Source organism: Mustela putorius, unplaced genomic scaffold (assembly GCF_011764305.1).
Source record: "Mustela putorius furo isolate JIRA1106 unplaced genomic scaffold, ASM1176430v1.1 tig00003909_pilon_pilon_pilon, whole genome shotgun sequence".
NCBI classification, from domain to species: domain Eukaryota; kingdom Metazoa; phylum Chordata; class Mammalia; order Carnivora; family Mustelidae; genus Mustela; species Mustela putorius.
The window spans coordinates 39,681,995-39,699,233 of NW_025422057.1; positions in this window are offsets into that span (position 1 = coordinate 39,681,995).

A 17,239-nucleotide genomic window follows, 5' to 3' on the forward strand; every position below is an offset into this window, starting at 1 on the left:
GAACATGTGGAGGGTAAAATATCTGCCTCCACTGGACAGATTTCTTTTTGCACCCTAGGCAGTGTTTGCCAACAATCTGTTGGCATGTCCACTCTTCAGCCTTTTGTTGATTTTGCTTCCCCACAAAGATGCTGGGAAGGTGCAGCAGAAGAAGGATGTCTTGCTTTCTACTAAGCATTTATTCATTTATCGCTTCTTTGAGTACTTAATTAGTACTCTGTGCTAGATGCTGGGGCCTAAGTAAAAGACTTATATTGGAGGTAAGTTCAGAGGGCTGTGAGAATCAAGGAAGACCTCCTGGAGGAGGCTCAGTTGGGCTGAGCAGAGAGCCTTCATGCTCCGGAGGTGAATGGTTGGGTGTCCACCTGTAGCACACGTTGCCCCTTCCTCACTCTCAGTGTAGAAAGACTGTGCAAAGGCTGATGAAGACCAGCTGCCGAGATCCTGAACTGAGGAAAGCCAGCTTCTCGAGACGAGGGGTCCAAACTCTATAAACATAAGAGCCAATTCTGGGAAGTAAAATGGCACTTGTGGAACAAACACAAGCTTTACATGAACTGTAATAACTTCAGAGGGCAAGGAGGATATTGCTACTATGAAGCAGTAACAGTCTATTTTAAAAAATGACTATTTAGATATTTAGGAAATACCAAATATTGCCATGATAACTTCAGTAGATGTTCTGAATAGCAGAAGGGACACAGCTGAAATGCAAAATATTACATTTGGAGATAAGGCCAAGGAATTCTCCAAAGAATGTAGAACAATGAACAAAGATGTATTTAAAAGAATGCTTTAAAGAGACATGGGATACGCATAGATCCCACAGTTCTGACTCGCATGGGATAGGGGTCCCGGGAGGAGAAAATATGGGGGAGTCTTATGATGGAGATGTTCTTGGACAGTACAATGTCAGAGCTGTGGCTGTGATACTATGCTATAGTTGTGCAAGATGTTATCATTGTGGAAACTGGATAAAGGCTACACAAGATCTATTTCTTACAACTGCATGCAAATGTACAGGTATAACAAAAACAAGTTCATTAAAAAATGAATTGTTTGCTCCCTGTTATCAAGTTGTGTTATCCAAATCCTATAAGGATTTGGATACAAGTCCTTTATCAGATACATGTTTTACAAATATCATCAATCTATGGCTGATATTGCATATTTTTATGTCCTGTAAAAAATTGTTCTTTAAACTAATGTCACAAAGATTTTCTCTTAGACCATAGTTTTACTTTTATTTATTTTTTAAAATAGATTTTATTTATTTATTTGAGAGAGAGAGAGCACAGGTAGGCAGAGCAGCAGGCAGAGGGAGAGGGAGAAGCAGGCTCTCCCCTGAGCAGGGAGCAGGATATGGGCCTCGATCCCAGGACTCTGGGATCATGACCTGAGCCCAAAGCAGCCACTTAACCAACTGAGCCACCCAGGAACCCCTAGACCATAGTTTTAAATTTAAGTCTATAAACACACATTTTGAATTACTTTGCAGGTGGTGTGAAAAAAGGGTCAAGCTTTAGTATTTTCTATATGATACCCAATTGATCCTGTATCATCTGTTAAAAAGACTGTCCTTTATTCATTGAATTAACTTTGCAGCTTTTTCTATGTATAGTCAATTACATGGCATCAAGAATATGAAAAGATAAGTAAGACTTAATGTATACTACTGATAATTAAAGTAGATCTAATAAATTAAGAGTTCTACCATGTTCATAGATTAGAAATTTTAATATTGTTAAGAATCAGTTCTACCCAAATCAATCTATATTCTGTACAATCCCCACCCAAATTAAACTGTTTCGTGGAAATTGACAAGTTGATTCTAAAATTTATATGTAAATACTTAGTCCAAAGAACACTGAAAAGGAAGAACAAAGAACACTACCTAATTTGGGCTTGGTATAGACTATACTGGAAATCTGCTGGGATTTTGAATGGGATTCTGTCAAATGTGTGTATCAGTTTTAGGAAAAAACCTCCCAATCCATAAATATGTTCTATATCTATGTTCCATTTATTTATATCTTTATATTTTACTCAGCAATATTCTGTAGTTTTTCAGTGTAAAGAATATTATATACATATTTAAGTTTATCTGTGAAAATTTTTTAGCCATCAAAAATGGTATTAGAGTTTTTTGATTTGTGCTTTTTCATTGTTTATATTGGAATACAATTTATTTTTATATGACGTTATGCTTATTAGTTCTAGTGGCTTTTAAAAATAGATCTTGGATTTTTACAAAGATAATCATGTCATCTGCAAATAGAGTCTTATATCTTCCTTTGTAATATTTACACATTTTGTTTATTTTTCTTGCCTTATTGCACTGGCTAGGGCCTCCTATAATATGTTGAATAGAAGTTGTAAGAATTTGCCTTATTCCTGTTCTTAGAAAGAAAGTATTTAGTCTTTCATCATTAAGCATGATGTTAATCAAAATATTTTCTTGGGTACTTTTTATCAGGTCAGCAAAATTTCTTCTATTCTGGTTTGCTGAGAGTTTTTATAAGGGAGGGATATAGGACTTTTGCAATTCTTCTCTCATTTATTGAAAGATCATATAATTTTTTTCTTAATCTGCTAATATGGTAGATTGATTGACTTTTGAATATTAAGTCAACTTTGTATTCCTGGAATAAGCCCATTTTCCCAGGGTATGTTACCTATTTACATATCGATGGACTTGATTTGTTAAAATTTTGGTTTAGGATTTTTGTATCTGTGCTTTTGAGGGATATAGTTCTGCAGCTTTCTTTCTTGTAGTGTCTTTGTCAGGTTTTAATATCAGTGTTCCATCATCTCTTGTTTTCTGGATGAGATTGTGTAGGTATAGCATTAATTCTTCCTTAAATACTTGAGTAGAATTAACCAGTGAAGACACTTGAGCTTGAAGTTCTTTTGTTTTTGTTTTTGTGGAAAGGTTTAAACTACAGATTTCATTTATTTGGGAGAAGGGAGAGGAGGAGGAGGAGCGGTAGAAGGAGAGAGAGAACCCCAAGCAGATACTGCACTGAGAACAGAGCCTGATGTGGGGTGCCATCTCATGACCCTGAGATCATGACCTGAGCAGAAACCAAGAGCTGGGTGCTTAACCAACTGAGCCAGCTAGACAGCCCATGAATTCAATTTCTTTAATAAATTTAGGGCTACTCACATTATCTGTTTTCTCTTGAGTGAGCTTTGGTAATTTGTTATGAGCTAAATTGTGTTCCCTACAAATTAAAATGTTGAAGTCATAACCCTTGATATTTCAGAATGGGACTATATTGAGAGATCTGGCCTTTGATGAGATAATTAAGTGAAAATGAGACATTAGGGTGGGCCCCAATCAAATATAACTGGTGTCTTTATAAGAAGAGGAGATTAGGGGGTGCCTAGGTGGTGCAGTTGGTTGAACGACCCACTCTTGGTTTCAGTTCAGGTGGTGATCTCAGAGTCCTGGGATCAAGACCCACATAGGGCTCCAGTTCAGCTGGGAGTCTGCTTGGGATTCTCTCTCCCTCTCTCTCTGTTCCTCCTGCTTGTGTGCACACACACACACACACACACACACACACACACTCTCTCTCTCTCTCTCTCTCAAATAAATAAATAAATAAATAAATAAATAAAAGCGAGGGCACAGGTTTAGAGAAAGACCATGTGAAGACATTGGAAAAAGGTGACCATCTATAGGCCAAGGAGAGAGGCCTCAAAAGAAACCAACCCTGCTGATATCTTGATCTTGGACTTCTAGCCTCCAGAGTTATGGAAAAATAAACTTATATTGTTTAAGATATCCAGTCTTGGTACTTTATTATGACAATCCTAGCAGAGTCTTTTAAAGGTCTTTTAAAGAATTTGTCCATTTCACCAAGTTGTTGAACTTACTAGCATAAAATTATTGATCAAAATGCAAAGTAAAACTACAACAGACATCATTTCACACTCACTAGAATGGTGATCATTAAAAAAAGAAAGGGGTGCCTGGGGGACACAGCTGGTTGAAAGTCTGACTCTTGGTTTCAGCTCAGGTTTTGACCTCAGGGTGGTGAGTTTAAGCCCCATGCTCAGCTGTGTGCTTGGCACAGAGTCAGCTTAAGACTCTCTCTCCCTCTCCCACTGCACCCCCCTCCAAATACATAAATCTTTAAAAGAAAAAAAGAAAATAACAAGTGTTGGCAGGGATGTGGGAAAATTAAAACCCTTGTGCATTTTTGGTAGGAATGTAAAATGGTATAGCCGTTGTGAAAACAGTATGGCAGTTCCTCAAAAAATTTAAAATAGAATTGCCGTATGATCTAGTAATTCCATTTCTGGGTATATATTTCAAAAGAATGAAATCAGGGTCTCAAGGAGCTATTCATACACCCATGTTCATAGGAGCATTGTTCACCATATCTAAAAATGTGACAGGACCCCAGAGGTCACATAGCTGGGAATTGCATGCAGTTGGCTGGGGTCTGGTATTCTTATCCTGAGCCACTGAATCACACTGCCTCCGGACTCAAGTGCATTTTCATACCCTTGACTGAACCTTAAGACAGTGCAGGGAGAGCACCTAAGAGAGCTCAGTCTGTGGTGCTTGTTTAATGTCTGACCAGGTCAGTCCGTGTGAGGCCAGCAGGGCTCACTAGGTTTCCTCCATACGTGGGGAGTGAGAGGAGATACTGTGAGCTGTTTTCATTTTGAATACCCCAGGGAAATTTTGCCATAAGCAGGAATTCTCAAACATCAGAGGCCAGAGTCGAACTGTGTTACAAATTGTCCGCCTTCCATGCTGCCTGTCGCCTTTATTTCCAGCTGAAGTGCAAAATGAAAACACCCTGCAGCCACTTCCTTCTCAGAATCACTGGGCCCAAAAGAAAAGCCGAAGAAAACAGATGCTGCTGCTTTGTTTCAGAGGATCTTAAAAACCATTCTTCATCTTTTTCTTGATGGGAAAAGAATATATGTCCCTTGAACAAAAATAGACACTCAGGATCATAATAAGGAATAGTAAGACCTCACATTTACTGATGGCTTGTCAGTATGGCTGATGGCTTATCAGCGTGCCAGGATCCCTCCGCTCCTTAGAGTCTTTCTTTCATTTTTATCCTCATACCAGTCCGATCAGGAAGGCGTTAGTACCTCTCCCATTTTCTCAATGAAAAAACTGAGGATTGTGAGGTTGAGTTATTTTTCGTCCATACAGCTCCTGAGAGAGGAGGCTAGCATTCACACCCAGACTCTGAACCTCCAAACTGAACTCTGCCTATGGTGTTGCTGACAAAAAGAAAAAAAAAAAAAAAAGCCATGTTTTCTTTTTTCTGTGCTCCAAGTCCGTAAAATGGTACACATGTTTCTATCTGACCAACCTGCAAAGCATTTTCTCCAACCTGTGTTCCCAAGGTTGTCTTGTTCAGGGAAGGGATTGGGGGACACTTCTTTTTATTGTTGTAAGGGGAGATTTAATTTATACAGCAACCACTTGGGGCCCGGTCAGAGCTGGGACAGTGGGGGGGGATCTATAACCAGGAGGGACCCCCAACCCCTTCCCTTGAAGGCCCGTTCTAAGTGTCTGGACAACCCAGCGAGTTGTGCAGAGGACTCTACAGTCAAAAGGAGATTTGGAAAAAAGGCTGTCCCTGAAGTTGGGGGAAGCCAGTGCCCTGGAGAGGGCTGCCCAGCTGGGGGTTGGGGGGGGCGACCTTTTGCTTGGATCTCACAGCTGATTGAAACGTGCGCTTTAAACAACAAAAGGGCCATCCGTGCTGTGAGTCTACATGCCGGGGCGGGCATAACTCATGTTATGAGCAAGTCAGGCTGTCTGGAAAATAGCCACATTCACGGTGACACACTGAACAACAAATTGGGAAACGTGCAATTTTCCCAAACATATCAATGTTACAATCATTTTTCTCAGGAAAAACGCCACCACACATATTGCTGTACCTTTGCCCAAAGCCCTAACATGTTTGGACGCCTTCTCATTTAATGAAGCAGAGCCGAGCATTCTTGGACCCCTCCATTGCCTGTCTCCCTTGTCCGTCAGCACCCGGCTTGTCCACACCAGCTGCTTAGCCTCATCCGGATTGCACAGGCGGAGTGGGTTTGAGGCCCAACTCTGCCCCCTGCCAGCCTCGTGGCCAGGAGCAAGTTCCCTCACCCTGTGAAATACTGTTTTAAAAAATCTGGATAGCAAGTCTCATTAGCTCCCAGGTTGCTGAGAGCTCATTAACATCCATGATGAGCACCGTATGGTTTCCTCTCTTAAAACAGGTACCGCAGCGAAGCCTCAAGGCCTACGGTCCTTGTTTGCCTGGAGGAGTTTGCCGCCTGAGAAAATAGAAAAGTGTTTGCTTCTGTAGGGGGGAGGTTGCAGAGCCCTTGGGAGTTGGGGGGCAAGGAGGAGAAGGATGTGCCAGGCCAGAGGGGACAGAGAAGAGCCTTGGGGAGTGCAGACACGTGATGAAGACTTCTGAAGTCATTGCTGTGGGGTACGTGACAGAAGCCTTCCCCTCTCTCCTAGGAAAGCTTCCATTAATTCTACTGTGCGCATGGTCTCCCCTGGGTGAGTGGGTTTATTTGGGAGTGCCCTAAGAGGAAGATAAAGTGAGTGACGAGTCATCTGTTGCAGAGGTGGGAAGGCCAAGTCCTACACTGGAGGGGCGTGTGCCCGGAGCTGCAGGGAGCTGCCCCAGGGCCTGGGTGAGAGGTGACACAGATTCCCCAGATGCTCTTAGATGCTATAGCCTTGGCTCTTTTTCCAAGCACCCACTGTTGTGTTTGGTGGCTGAGCTGGTGAACACCATTTTGGTTCCAAGTGATAGGGATCCAAACTCACTCTGACCTAAGAAAAGGCAGTCCCTATGGCCTGGGGGTGCTGTGCTCTGATTAGTTGGCCTTGATGCCTTCAGATGCCGCAGAGGAAAGAGGGGCATCCCAGTTGGACCCCACAGGCTAAGGGCAGGGGAGAAGTGGGTTCCTCAAACAACAGAGCTATTAACTGAGGAAGGGGGCAGGGAGGCAGCAGAAGTGAAAAGCCACTATTCCCCACACAGGGGAGAGCCAAGTCTCCTCGGCCCCACAGTTCCAGAGATTTTCCAGACACCTAGAACCTAGGGAGACAGTTTTCTCCAGTAGGTCAACTGATCCCCAAAAGGAGATGCTAAGAAATCGTCAGCAACCAGTCCTGTGTCCTAATAAGCACTTTTTGCCAAGGCAAGTTTTTTTTTTTTTTTTTTTTTTTTTTAATTTCTACAGAAAACCACTGAACTACTATTAGATGCCTTGGAAACATTTTTCAGAACAAGGGAAAATAAACGTCTCTCCTTCTGAGAAGGCACACACAATTTAAATGCCAGGGGGCTGCCTGGCTTTGGTGCCACTCCGGGGCTTGCTTCAGAAAATACAACAATCAACAAGTAGTTTGCATATTTTTCCGCTGTGAATTGTGGTATTTAGCTCTTTTAGCTCATTTAATACAGTTCCCCAGTGATGCTGAATTCCTAATGAGTATTTAAATGACTGGAACATTTTAAAGACAAGAATCAGTCAAGCCTTGGAGCCTGATCACCAGCTGCTCTGAGTCTCTCCTTTGGTGTTACTTAGGCTCTCGCTTAATTTTGGTGAACTTTGAAGTGTGTTGCACAAACCTGGTTAATTTCACATGGGCCCTTTCACTAGGTTAGTGTTGTCAACCACTGTTGTGGAAGTCGACTCCCAGGAGGCCTGTTTGAGGAAAAATACAGCAATAGCATGAGGTCCATTCCAGCAATGAGGGGATGGAGGCGGATTGTTTAGGCTCAGGGTCCTATGGGTGAGCTCTCTGCACCCAGGCGAGGCCACCTCTTGCCTATGTAAGAGAGCCCTCACCTCTGCTGGGACTCGGTCTTCCCACCCAGTAAGAGACAATACTTACTGTGTAGGGCTCTAAAGGAGATCACTTTTTTGCCTTTTCTTCTTTATATTGTTTACTAACAAAATAGCAAGTGCTCATTGTAAAAAATTCAAACAACATAGAAGTATATAAGGTAAAAGAGAAACTTTCCCTCCTATTTACGTTTCTCAGGGAAACCTGGTGAAAGGTCCTGACGTACTTGTCCTTGTGCAAGTGTATGTATGCACACTGTACACACATGGCACAATTGTCCACATGAGTTCACACGAGTCCATACGATATGCACATCTTTGCAAGACGAGCCCCTATAGGTAGATGTATACAGTATCTTGTTCTTTTTTAAAATTATTCAAATAGTTTGGAGGAAAGAGACAATTGACCTTTTTCTGGCAACAGTTTTATGGATGTATGATTCACCTGTCATACAATTCACCCATTTAAGGTGTACAATTCAATGGTTTTCAGTTTATTCACTGACCTGGATAGCCATGATCACAATCGATTACAGAATATTTTCATTATGTCAAAGAAACTCCATACAATATCCCACCCTTACTTCTCCAACCTGCTGCCCTATGTGGCCACTAATGTACTTTCTCTCTCTCTAGTTGCTTTCTCGGACAGTTCATAGGAATGGAATCATATATGATGTGGTTGTTTATAATTGACGTTCTTCACGTAGCATAATGTTTTCAAAGTTTATCTACATCTTAGTATGTAACAGCACTTCATTCCTTTTTATGGCTGAGCCACCCAGGTGCCCCTAATTCTTGTTTTTCATGTCTCCCAAGACCCTCTGCTGTGCTAGGCTCTGGCTTCTCTGTTAATCCAAACCTAAGTGCTTTATTTTTTAAAAGGCAATTTTTGAAAAAATTTCTATTTTTGAGTCGGTAATATCATATATACAAATTTAAATTTAAATACAAATTTAATAGGTAAAAAGGCTGTGTGATGAAAAGGTCTCCCTTTCACTGCTGTCCTTCTGCTACCCCAGGCCTCCCAATCTAGACATAGCTACATCCTGCTTCTTGGTGTTTTATGCACATGTTTATGTATGTATGTGTATATATACGTTTATACATAGGTTCTTTCTCTTTTTTCCCACAAATTGTAGCATAGTATATATACTTTTCTGAGTCATACGTTCCATGATTTTTTTACTTAAACAATGTATGTAGGCGATCCTTCCATTACAGTATTCCAAAGATCTGTCTTCTTCTAGGACACACAGGACTCTATTCTATGAATGAAGTGTGTGGTTTATCAAATCTGTCCCTTGTGAGTGGACATGTTGTTATGATAAGCCATCCTGTAAAGAATTTTCGTACATGTAGAAATTCATATGTGTGAATGTGTATCTTTTGGATCAGAAGAATCTAATGTGAGGTTAGATATCTTTTCCCATGTTTAAGGACCCTATGTATTTCCTTTTCTGTGAATTGTCTCTCTGTGTCCTTTGCCTTTTTTTCTGTTGGGTTTCTTTCTTTCTTTTTAAGATTTTATTTATTTATTTGACAGAGAGAGAGAGACCACAAGTGGGCAGAGAAGCAGGCAGTGAGAGAGTGGGAGAAGCAGGTGCCCTGCTGAGCAGAGAGCCCGATGCAGGGCTTGATCCTAGAACCCTGAGATCATGACCTGGGCCGAAGGCAGAGGCTCAGCCCACTGAGCCACCCAGGTGCCTTCTCTGTTGGGTTTCTGGTCTTTTTTCTCATTGATTTGTGGAAGCTCTGTTTAAACTGAAGATACAAGTTGAAAATACTTTTCACTACCTATATTTTAACTTCAGTGTTGTTTGCATTTTTTAAAAACCACAAAATTGTTTCTGTTCTTATGGAGCTGAATTTATTTTTTGTGTTCTTCTCTGTCTTTGGGTTTTGAGTCACACTTAAAAAGGCCTTCTTGATTACAAGTTTAAAAAAATATTTCATGTTTGTGATTTTATTTACTACATTTAAATAATGGATCTGCCTGGAATTTATTCTAGATAAAGTTGAATAGGAAACCAGATTTTGTCCAGATGGCCACCCAGTTGTCTACAACAATTCTAGAAGAAACACTCTTTTTCTCCACTGATTGGAAAAGCCCTTTCTCATACCCTACATTCCTCTGTTTGTCCATTTCAGATTTCTATTCTATTTTTCACCACTGATTTTTTTATATTTCAATATAAACTTTATAAATCAGTTCTTGTTTCTAAAAAGGCCTGTTGGCATTTTAATTTAATTTAACATGACATTTATAGATTACTTTAGGGAGAGTTGATGTTTTATGATGAGTCTGCCAGTAGCCTCTAGTAGGAGGTAGGAGATACGAGGAGAGAGCTTTTGAACTTCCTAGAAATATTCCCAGAACTATGACACTCAGCTTGTCATAAGACGGGGCATGATGAGCCTCCCAGGATGACTGAGTCGCCTTTAATGCATCTAGCAGACATCCTGTGAGCATGTGGCTTTGTGCCCACGTGTGGCTGAGGCCTTACATTACTGTTCTGTCTTTTTAATAATAAGATGTTCTAGAGCATGCTACTGCTTGGCTGAACATCCCTATTTCCCTGTTCCTTTTGCAGCAAGGTTTGGCCATGTGAATGAAGGATCCTGTGAAGCTTCTGAGAATTCTTCTTAAAAAGAAGGGGAGGGGCACCTGGGTGGCTCGGTCGGTGAAGTCTGTAAGCGAGTCTGCCTTCAGCTCAAGTCATGATCCTAGGGTCCTGAGATGGAGCCCCGTGTGGTTGGGCTCCCTGCTCAGGCAGGGGAAGACCCCTCTTCTTGGCCCCTTCTCTTTCTGGCTGCCTGCTGCATGACCTGGTAGCTACAGGAGGCTTGATGTTAAGATGTTGGGACGATGAGGTCGATGGAGTTCAGGTCTCTGGAGGGGCAACCACAGCCTGGACTGCTGTATTAGTCAGGCTTCTCCAGAGACACAGGACCAAGAGGAGATATATATGCATTTGTGTGTGTGTGTGTGTATATATATATATATACATATACACACACACACACACACATACATTATATTTTTATAATATTTGTGTATAGGGACGTGTGTATGTGTGTGTATATATATATATATATATATATGTAGTGTATGTATGCTCATGATCTATATATATACATTAGAGAGAGGGGGGAAATGTATTATTATTTTTTAAAGATTTTTATGACACACAGAAAGAGACAGCAAGAGAGGGAACACAAGCAGGGGAATTGGGAGAAGGAGAAGCAGGTTCCCTGCTGAGCAGAGAGCCTGAGTCAGGGCTCAATCCCAGGACCTCCTAAGTTGAAGGCAGACGCTTAATGACTGAGCCACCCAGGTGCCCCTCAGAAAAATGTGTTATAGGGGATTGGCTCCCAGGTTTAGGGAGGCCGAGAAGTCCCACAGTCTGCTCTCTGCAAACTGAAGACCTGGGAAAGCTGGTGGTGTAGTTCAGTCTAGTGTGGAGGCCTGAGAACCAGGAGAACCAGAGGAGTGAGTTCTCTAACTGAATTGCCACCCAAGACTGATGTCCCAGGTCAAAGAGTTAAAGGGGGCAAGGGGTGCATTCTCCTTCACCTTGCCTTCTGTTCTAGTCAGGCCTTCAGAGAAGGGATGAGGCCCACGTACATGGGGGCAGTCAACAGATTCCAGTGTTAATCTCAACCAGAAACACCCTCACAGACACCCTCAAAATAACATTTAAGCAAATATCTGGGGACCCTGTATCCCACCAAGTTGACTCATAACATTAACCACCACTTCTTCTGGCTTCTCACTGGTTTCAACCACTGTTACTTTGGGTTTTTCTTCGATGTGTTGCCGAACTTGATTCCACTCATCAGGAGCGGACCGGCAAGAAGAGAGTCTGGACGGAGGAGCTCCTCCCGCAGAGGCGTGGGGAACGCAGCAAGCCTCCTCAGCAGAGAGTACCTCACGGTAGGAGCCACCGGTGAGGCTGTACCCAGTGCCTCAGGCCAGACAGGGGAGAGGCCAGGGAAGGCTTCGAGCAGGGTTGGTTGGGTAAGTGGGACCTGAAGGTTAGGCAACATTTTTTCAGCCAGAGAACACAGTCTGAGCACTTCAGGAGGAGAAAAAAGCATGAAAACGCCAGGAACAAGAAAGGCGTGGTGTATGTTTGAGAACTGTGAGAAATGTAGGTAACCAGGTTGGGCGTGTATGGGCTAAGGTCTAGGTCCGTGGTAGGACTTAAAAGGCGTGAGAAACCATAATGAATTTGGGGTGCAACTTGGAGTAAATAATGACTGTAGTTCAGAAATACAATTTTAGGTTTAAAATGAAAGTTAATGGAGAAAGAGGCACTTTGTACAACATTTCCAGCTGGAGTTCTCCCCACCTAGTCTTCCCCATATAGGACATGTCATGTCAATGGCAGAGCTTCACCTGACCGCAGGCGCCTCCCCTCAAGGGAGGGTCAGGGTACCACCTTGTCTCCACAGAAGGTGTCTGCAGTTTGAACAAGGCCGAAATCTGACCCAGCCTTAGTCAGGTGCGGCCTTTCGTCAGCCCTCCTCCTCTGTCCTCAGAGGGGCTGCTGTCTGCTGCCCTGAGCTGGAGTCTGCCGCTTCTGCCAAGGGAGGGGCACCTGGATTGATTTTTATCCAAGATAAAAGAGCCACTAATTGAAGTGTGTGTCCTTAATAAACAGATATGCATAGAGAAGGGCAAGTAATTTTTATTTTTAATTTCTTTCTGTATGCATAACCCAAATGCTGCCCGACTCTTCTTGGTTCCTGGGTACAACTGAACTGTTGGCCACAAAAAGCCAAGTTTGCTCAGAAGTGTCTTCCTGTGTGGCTAAGGACAAGCGCCCTTCAATGTGCCCCCTTCTCTGGACAGGAGTGATGGGAGGATGCACCCCAATGGTCTCCCACACTGCTCTTTTTTCCATAGGGAGCCACCCCCAGCATGTTCCAAGGCCACTGCCTTCCAAGGCCTCTGCTGCTGCTGTACACACCTTGGGGGATATGCCCTTCCCTCGTTAAGCCTCCCTGCAGCCCAAGAGTAGACACAGACTGAGAAGAAGAATCGATTCCTCTCCACACATCACAGCGCAGATGTCAAGAGCTCGCTGGAGGCTCTGGGATCATTGGTCACATTCATGGAGTACCAGCCACGGGAAGCTTCCCCGTCTAACCCCCAACCTGCCTTTGTGCTCCAGAGGCCAGCTTCTCTCACACCCCAGGAGGATTCCCAAGTCTCTTTGGAATCTGAGAGGCTCAGAGGGAGGAAACATTCCATCTCACCGGTCTTCCTTTCCCTGCAGGGCATGACTGAAGGAGGGCGACTCCATTCTCTTCAAGGGGGAGCCCTCCTCTCCCTGTAGGGAGGTGGTCTTTCCCTAACACCCTGGTCCCACGTTTCTCAGAGAGCAGTTGGCTTTTGTGCCCTGGAATCAATAGACCAATGTGTTAAAATGCAGACTCCTGGGGCCCATCCCAGACTCATTAAATCAGAGCATAGGAGAACATCAGAGAATACAAACATCATAGCACTCCTTTAAGCAGTCCGAAGATTTTGTCCTAAATATTATATATTGTGGGCTTGAGTAATACAGCTGGACCTAATACTCCCATGGGAAGCAATGGTTGGGACTTACCATTCCCCTTGGGCTTCTGAGTCTCCACTCTTGTCCCCTTCTGAACAGCCACTCAAAGAGGAACCCATACTTCCAAAAAGGCCCATCCATAATCATGCAGGCCCCTAGAGTCTAATACCTACCTTATGTAGAGAAGGAGCATTTCCCAACAGGAAATGTGATGTGGGGGAAGCAGCGCTGCCTACAGCTGGGTCCCCTTGCACCCAATCACAGAGAACAATAAGGCTTTTTAGGAGCTCAGCTTGTCAAATGTCTTCATTTCAGAGATCAGCAAACAGAGTCTTTGCTTTTCATTTGCATAATCAAATAGCAGGGTCAAGCTGTTTCACTGGGACTGGAGGGCCATGGGCCTCATGTGAAGGGTGACCTCATTCCTTATGGGGAAAATGACAGCCAGATGGAAGGTATAAACCGGTGGGGTTTCAGGCAACCAGGAACCGGTGATTATCCTGCAAATGGACCTGATGTGGTAGTCTCAGTTTTGCTTATTGCTTTTTGGTTGGCACTGTGTTTTTCAAAAAATCAAGCCTGTGCTTTAAAACCAAAAGTTTCAAATAAAAATCTAGATTTCCGGGGCACCTGGGTGGCTCAGTGGGTTAAGCCTCTGCCTTCAGCTAAGGTCATGATCTCAGGGTTTTGGGATCAATCCCCACATCAGGCTCTCTGCTCAGTGGGGAGCCTGCTTCCCCTTCTCTCTCTCCTGCCTCTCTGCCTACTTCTGATCTCTGTCTGTCAAATAAATAAAATCTTTAAAAAAAAATCTATATTTCCACTCCTGGTAAACTTGGAACGTTGGTCCCAAAGGGCCTGCCTGTCTTGCACAGTGTGGGCCCCTCTGGCCCTTCCAGCCCTCACCCCCCACAGCGTCCCTCACACCTCCGCAGCCCGAGGTCGCCATGCTGCCATTAACCCTCTTGTTTCTTCTTCTTAGTGCCACTCAGCCTGTGCTGTCCCGACTGCGGCCTCCGCGGGCTGGGGAGTGACCTGTGGCCCCCACGAAGGAGAATTCAGGACTCTCTTCCTTTTAGGACATCAGCTCCCCGCCAGGACTGAAGTGTATAACCAAATAACCATAGATCGACTCTTTTCCTTGAAATGTTCAGACGATTTGGGAAGGACATTTCTCTAGGCTTTATGCCAGCCACCTGGGCCAGTATTTGCTTGCCTTTCACCTGGATTTGGTCACCCGTGTATTTCTCCTGGAAGCATGTTCCCCATAGGGTGTCCACAAGTCCCCCAAGATATTCTCCCCCAAAGCACGGGGGATTTGTACATCAAACCCCAGTATTCCTTCGGGGTAGGTGTCTGTGGGAGGAGACTTTGCTAACGAGGGTGTGCAGGGTCCTATGGGTGCCCCCCTCCCCATATTCACTGCTCAAGTGTCCTGGCACTCACTTGGGAACTGATTTTTCACACAGTTCTCTTCGATATGTACTTGTCCCGTATGGTTTGTCAAGGTTTTAAGGGTGAAACCATCAAGAGAGCGGGGATAGCCAGCCAGGTCCCCAGGCAGCAAGGCCGGGGAGGCTCCTACAAAGTTCATTCTTTTTGCATTTTAAAACTAGAAGAAACAAGCTTAGAGAGTCTGAATTTCACTTCATATAGCTAATGAGTTAGAGAGTATGTTTCCAATTTTATTAGAAGATAGGAAAGATGACCTCTCTAAAGAGACACTTTTTTTCCACATTCTCATGCCACACAATGAAATTGATTTGGCATCTTAATAAACTTAAAATATGAGCTAATTAAGTGACATTTTAAAAGCATTAAAAGGCACCTGGATGTCTAGCTTGTTGCAGCACAGAGGGCTTTTGCCTTCAATCGGGAGCAGGCCATGTTTCCTGTTTCTTTGCAAGGAGACAGATGTTCAAGAAGACATAAGACAGAGGATGATGAAGAAGCATTTGGGCACATTTCTTTGACTGAAAAATGATTACATTTCCAAAGAGAAAGCTCTGCTTAATCAATGACAGAAAAGTGCTAGGTTATATGGACAGATGACCTCTATATCAAATTCTCGATTTTTAAAAAAGATTCTATTTATTTATTTGAGAGAGAGAGATCACAAGTAGGCAGAGAGGCAGGCAGAGAGAGAGAAGGGGAAGCAGGCTCCCCGCTGAGCAGAGAGTCCGATGCAGGGCTCGATCCCAGGACCCCAAGACTATGACCCGAACCGAAGGCAGAGGCCCAACCCACTGAGCTACCCAGGTGCCCCTCAAATTCTTGATTTTTTTATTTATTTGAGAGGGAGAGAGGAAGAGAAGGAGCTGGAAGGAGGAGCAGAGGGAGAGAGAGAAGCACACTCCCCACTGAGCAGGGAGCCTGACCCGGGGCCTCTGAGATCAAGACCTAAGCTGAAGGCAGACACTTAACTGATTGAGCCACCCAGGCGCCTGATTTTATTTTAAATGTTTATTTGAAAAGCATCCTCGGGGTGTCCAGGTGGCTCAGTGGGTTAAAGCCTCTGCCTTCAGCTCAGGTCATGATCCCAGTGTCCTGGGATCGAGCCTCGAATCCGGCTCTCTGCTCAGCGGGGAGCCTGCTTCCCCCACCCACCCCCGCCCCCTGCCTGCCTCTCTGCCTACTTGTGATCTCTCTCTCTCAAGTAAAAATTTTTTGAAATCTTTTTAAAAAAAGAAGGAAAAGAAAGCACCCTTAAGCCCAACACATACACACTCAACACAAAGTAGAAATTCCATCACTGAAAACATCTACAGTATGGAAGAAATGGAAGTCCTGCTGCTATCTCCAACCCCCCCTCCCCCCCACCACCACCCAGGCTGACTACCCAGAGGTAACTCTGTGACTTTTTCTGGTAATGCTGATTCATACCTCATTTAACTCTGGTTGAAACTGGAGCACAGCATCCTGGGCACAGGCATTTCCCAGAAACTTTGTGCGCTCAAGTTTATCTTACAATCTTGCCTTACCTGCCCTTCTTCTCTGGTCAGGGAGGGAAGGAGAGCAGGTTGGGGGGTGCAGCTCTGAGGGCACAAAGATGGGCTGGGTTGGGGCGTGTCAGGGGAGGGCAAGGCCGCTGCCTGGTGGAGCTCTTGCTCAACATAGGGGCTGCAGAGCCCCAGAAGGGGCCACAGTCCTTAAAGCTGAAGTTACTGCATCGAATGCAGATGGGAAAGCTTGCAATTTTATTTCTTAGCAGAAAAAGTTATGGCAATGAAAGTAGGAATCATTGTTCAAGAAGGAAGAATTTCCTGATTCATGATAGAATGCTTAGACAACGGACACCTGGGTGGCTTAGTTGGTTAAGCGTCTGCCTTCAGCTCAGGTCATGATCCCAGAGTCCTGGGATCGAATCCCGCATTGGGCTGCCTGCTCAGCGGAAGCCTGCTTCTCCCCCTGCTGCTCCCCCTGTTTGTGCTCTCTCTCTCTCTCTCTGTGACAAATAAAATCTTAAAAAAAAAAAAAAAAGGAAGAATGATTGGATAAGTGTTTTAATCACACAGGAAGGGGGTCAACACAAAATATTAAGTTAAAAAAATACATAATTGGTTACATACAATGTGATCCGAAATTAGTGAAATCAATTTCTCTATACATCTATCTCTTAATAATCAGCCATAAATAAAAGAAACCCAAATTGAAATATGACAAAACGTTATCAAATTTTTATTTTATCCTCACCTATCTTTTTTCATTTTACTATAATGGAAATGTATTTCTCGTGGAATAAAATGTTCCTATGAAAGCAGAATGCTACGTCTATAATAACTTAAACTGGTTGTTGAGAAAGAGGGACTACATCGAAGGTAACTGGC